This window comes from Aplysia californica, unplaced genomic scaffold, assembly GCF_000002075.1.
Source record: "Aplysia californica isolate F4 #8 unplaced genomic scaffold, AplCal3.0 scaffold00236, whole genome shotgun sequence".
NCBI lineage: Eukaryota > Metazoa > Mollusca > Gastropoda > Aplysiida > Aplysiidae > Aplysia > Aplysia californica.
The window spans coordinates 669,465-674,860 of record NW_004797506.1 but is presented as its reverse complement, the minus strand read 5'-3'; the positions used below and the strand labels follow the sequence as shown (position 1 = coordinate 674,860).

The 5,396-nt window shown below is 40.8% G+C and overlaps 2 non-coding genes across 2 annotated transcripts; both read left to right on the top strand.

Moving 5' to 3' along the window:
* The first annotated feature begins 3,869 nt into the window (after window positions 1-3,869).
* TRNAF-GAA lies at window positions 3,870-3,942 on the top strand. The gene has a single exon. It is a non-coding gene; the product is annotated as a tRNA-Phe (tRNA).
* Window positions 3,943-4,398: 456 nt separating this feature from the next.
* Window positions 4,399-4,471, top strand: TRNAF-GAA. The gene has a single exon. It is a non-coding gene; the product is annotated as a tRNA-Phe (tRNA).
* Window positions 4,472-5,396: the final 925 nt, after the last annotated feature.

Here is a 5,396-nt window from a genome sequence, read left to right as displayed (position 1 = left end):
TGTGTGTGTGTGTGTGTGTGTGTGTGAAATTTATTTTCTTTCATATTTGTGGAAACTTGTAGAATGAGAACGATGTTGTTAGTGAAGAACAAAAGTTATCCCACTAGTGTGCCACGGTCTTTTTTGTGGTGAAATGCAAACGTAATTCATTTTCATGGTGACGAATTGATACTCTGTCACTGGTGAGATCTTCTTTTGTTTTAAGAGACGATAAACTCTCACAAAAAAGCTGCAACAACAAAAATGCATTGCATTTAAAGTAAGGATCGTTGTAGGCCAGTCTAGTGAGTACAGTGCGATAATGCTCCATCACCCGCACCAACGCACTATTCTATCGCCGCTCTTCATATTGAACCTCCGGGAACACGGTAGGCCTCCAATGCCGAGGCCAGTCGTGCGTGCTGTATGGCCTGGAACTGAGAAAGCCTAGCTCCCAACCCAATTAGCTCCGCGGCTGAGGAGAGATGATGCTGTGAGAAAATGTTTTATTTATTTATTTTTAAAAAATATTTTACAATTGGGACCTTTTACATCATCACCATCATCATCACTGTCATCATCATCATATTTCAAATATTGTATAGGCGAACAACAGTTTAAGATCAGTATCGTGAGCTTTCAAAAATGCCACTGTTTTATGACCTTTCAATCTTGAAAAAGAAAAGAATTAGGGAAAAGAGAACCAAAGTATTCGCTGAGAATTCTGGAAAAGTGCTTAAGGCGGTAATTTCGTTCCACTTTTACTCACTAAAAAGGGACGTACATACAACATTCAACAGTTAGTTTTGTTGGCAGTGGATGATTTTAAAGAATGATCAAGTTTGCTTGCCCTGATAAGTATAGAACACCGACAGTGCTCGTTAGTCTTTCACTTGGCTTTGTGCGTTTACCTCCTTCTTGTCCCTTCTGGTGTCATCCTTTTTCTATACTCTTCCCTTATCCCCATTTCTTCTTTCTTTTATCTCATTCACACCCCCCCCCCTTTCCCCCCCATCCGATTCTTCCTTCTCTCCTCTTATTTACCCCCCCCCCCCCCCCCCAATCTTCAATCTCGTCTCTCCATCAGCATATTTTGTTGAAATATTTTGCCCCTAGCTGTTTTGTCTTTGGTCATTGTAGGCCGATAGGTTGACGACCCCTTTTAACGCTGTAAGGTTATTTAAGAGGCATGACCTCTGAATTTAACGCCCATCTCCGATAGGATCGAGTCAAATGGATGGAGAGCCTGGAAATATTAAAACAAAACAAAAATACAATCTCCAAACCAACCCACAGGGCCATATCTGCTCCGGCGCTCCATAGCCCTGCCTGGTACCAACTGAGAAAACAGTGCGCCCTTCCATTTTTTCTGAAGGAGCCTTTGGGCGACAAAATAAAGTCAATTCCGAGTAGATTTCATAGTCTCTTTCTTCACACGCATTCTCCTTTTAGAGCGAATTCCCAAGATACACGAGAAATTAGGGCTCTTAAACCTAAATACTAACTGTCCTCTAGATAACCGTCCATGGCCCCAACACGAGGAAGGAATATCGCCGAGCACGTTCATTAGAAGAAGGCGGAAATCACTTCCGGTCCTGTCGTCGCGGTTTCCGATACGTAATGGACATACTACAAAAACGCGTGTCGCGTACCATTTCGAGCGCAGCCACGGTGCCTGTCGGGCCTAATGGTAATGGCCTGTCCGTGTGAGGGTTAAAATTAGAAACCCAAACTGCAACATTGGCTGGACATCCGATGGAGAAAGTTTTGTTTGATACGAAAAAGAAGGGAACGCCTTTCCAGCGAAACTGGGCACGTGCTTGACTTTTTTTTTTATAGAAGAAGGCAATGCCTTTGCATTCCGTCAAATAGTTTTCAGATTTTAGGAAACATGTTAAAGAAAGGGAGCTAGGGAGAAAGACAAGGAAAGAAGAGGGACTCTAGACATAATTGTTATGAAAACAACATAACGGAAAAATGATAGCGTTTGGAATGATGACACGCAACAAATTAATATTGATCTTGGGGTTCTCGTGGCCTAGAGTACAAGGTGTTTGCCTCTAATTCAAAGGTTCGAATCCGGGAAGCGACGAAAACATTTCCTTCTCTAAAATTGTCTCCTTTCACTTCCTTTCCTTCTTTAGAAATGTTCTGTCGTCAACTTTCGGCTCCACTTTCTGCTCCCACACCCTCACCTCTTTTGCCTTCTCCTCTGGGCTCCTAACTCTTTCTACAGCCTATTGCTACTCCTTTGCTCCTTCTTACTGCTGCCTTTCAGCCACACCCCTGGTCTTTTGGTAGGAAAGATTTACAACTAGCCTTCTCGGAGAAGGGCGAAAAATATCGGAGGTCCCGTGTGTGAGTTGCTCGCGTTAAAGATCCCTTGGTAGTCTAAAATCGATAACAGTATACAAGCAGACTTCGGCTTCCACCCCTGCAAAATTCAAAATTTCCTACAAACTGAAAATGTTTAATGTCTCCCGCGCCTCATATAACCGTATGCAGTTGCGAGCACCGTAAAACACTTACAAAAAATAAGATAATAATATCGATCTGCTTTTTTAGTGGCCGTAACTTCTGAACATCAGTCAAACAAAGATTGACACGTTTGAAAGGGCCAGTAGAGCTACTGTGCCTTCATATTTCCCAAAGCACACTGACAACAATTCATCAGTCTGTTTAAAAAGTTTCGGATGTTCAAAACTAGAAACTTGAAGATAACTTAAACCGATCGAGATTAATTTCAACTTGAAGAAAAGCATGCAATGAGCAATGGTGATTATGTATTTGTTTAAAAAAACAACAATAAAAACACAGCAAACAAAAAACAAAACACGACAAAATTAAAAACCCAACCAAAAACAACCCCATATTTTTTTTAAGGACAAAGACTCAGATCTAATTCTGAAAGCATGATCACGCAGCCTCCCTCATAATAACAGCCTTACGTGATGCGCGAAGAGAGAAATAAAAAAGGTTAAATGAAGGGACGCAACTGCGGAAATTGAGAATTCCCCCGATTGCAGCCCACATTACAACACCCGCATTTAATTTTTTACTCTTGTTTTTCAAAAGGTCTTATGACATGATTCCTCAACGCGAATGTGTTGAGGACAGAAGAGAAGAGAAAAATTGTAGTAAGATAATTGCGCTTGAATGAATTTAAATTTAAGAAAGTATTGTAATCAATGATCATTCTGTTCTAATTTGGGCTCATGTCGATCGCCCTTCCTCCCCCCCCCCCCTCTCTCTCTCTGTGTCTCTGTCTCTGTCTCTGTCTCTCTCTCTGTCTCTCTCTCTCTCTCTCTCTCTCTCTCTCTCTCTCTCTCTCTCTCTCTCTCTCTCTCTCTTCCCCCAATTTGCGCTGGTGGAGATCAATTAAATTTGCTGTGACAAGTGTTTGCAAATAATTACAATGGTCATGTATTTGCAAAATTGTAACCTTAGGCTACTCATAAAAAGACAGCGACGCCTTTTGCGCAATGACTGTTATCAATAAATATACATGTACACAATGGTCGTGTTTTTAAAAATGTTAGGTCATCATAATTCTTATAAATATAAAAACATGCATTGACTGCATGGTTGTCTCAGCGGCTGATTATGTAAGAATAAGCTCAGTTCGCTGCAACATGAGAACTTCGAGGCAAAAGCTTTGACAGCCTAAGTTTCACCGTAAACAATCAACAATCTGTGTTAAAATTAATAATTATATTGTAAAGCAGTCATTAATACCTACCACTACCAGATTCTAGATCTAGATCTAGTAGGTTCGAGATCATTGATAGAGATGGATCCGCTTTCATTCAATCATGTCCAGAAACTTCCCTTTTCAATGCCACTGGCGCTATTCATAGATCTGTCCTTTCGCATTCCCTTAGCTCTCGGCAGCCGAAATAGCTCAGTTGGGAGAGCGTTAGACTGAAGATCTAAAGGTCCCTGGTTCAATCCCGGGTTTCGGCACGGAACATCCGGCGGCTAGCCCAATTTTTTTTTTAAAGAACGGCTGCAAAGGGGGGTCCACCCACGCTGCTAAAGTCTAAAAAATAATTTTTATATAGAATCTAGATCTAGTATCTAGATCTAGATCTAGATATGCCTAGTTTGCGACAGTTGTTAGTGCCAAACAAAGTATAGACGACAGCAGGTGGTCTGCTAATCTTCAATTTTACCTTTAATTGTTTAAGTTTGGCCAAAGACACTACATCTATACCCTACCGTAGGCTGTACTCTCTTTGGTTAGGCTACGTCACAGAATTCTGAGGGCTACGTACGCTTTCCTTCATTCACAGAATTCTACACTTAGTGTAGAATTCTGTGCCTTCATTCAATCATGTCCAGAAACTTCCCTTCTTACCTTTTCAATGCCACTGACGCTATTCATAGATCTGTCCTTTCGCATTCCCTTAGCTCTCGGCAGCCGAAATAGCTCAGTTGGGAGAGCGTTAGACTGAAGATCTAAAGGTCCCTGGTTCAATCCCGGGTTTCGGCACGGAACATCCGGCGGCTAGCCCAATTTTTTTTTTTTTTTTTTAACATTTATTAAACAACACATATAATTTAGATCTAGGGCAAACTTTCTCATTCTGGTTCTTCCTTCGCATATTCGTTTTGTAACATTGGTCCGGTAGATAGTAAAAACATCCCTTGGAAGAAGAACGCTGAAATGATAAGAATGTAGCGAGATTTGTTAATACAAGGAGACGGTTATATTGGCTTATTTCATCATGTCGCATTTTTTCCGGAGTTCGATTCCAGCATCGTTTAGGTAGCTTAAGCACTTTAAATTTAACTGTGACTGTGAGGAACTATTTTTTCGAGACCGTAAAAATACCCCAGACCTTGTGCTGTGGAAGCTAGAGAGGTGAGCAGAGTAAGCCCGATTCCCTGTAAGGACTTTTCTGTTGACATCCACTCCTTGGCGCTCTTATAACCTTATGCAATTGCGAGCCCCGTAAAACCTCTACTAAAAAAGAATAAATAAATAAATAAAAATTAATAAATAAATAAGTATATAAATAGATCAATCAATCAATCGATCAAATAACAAACAAATAACCGTAAATAATAAAAATAAATAAATAAATATGTCAGCTGCCCTCAGATTTCCAGTCTTGTACAGAGTCACAAGCAGTCTATGAGTCGGTTAGAGATTTGAAAAAAAAATCGACCCCATGCCCCAAAGAATTCAAGGTAAAACAACGTGAGATAGTGAAAAATCCGTAACAGTAGGAAAACTACAACAATCAACCCTTTCCTCCCTCCCTCCTTCCCTCCCTCCCCCCTTACTCCTTATCCCTCTCACCCGTTCCCATTTTCTGGATGTGTTTCTAGAATTAGCCTTTAAAAAAAAAAGCAAATTCAATCAAGAATCCGAAGCTAAGAAGAGGCACTTGCATGAAATGCGCCCATTGTGT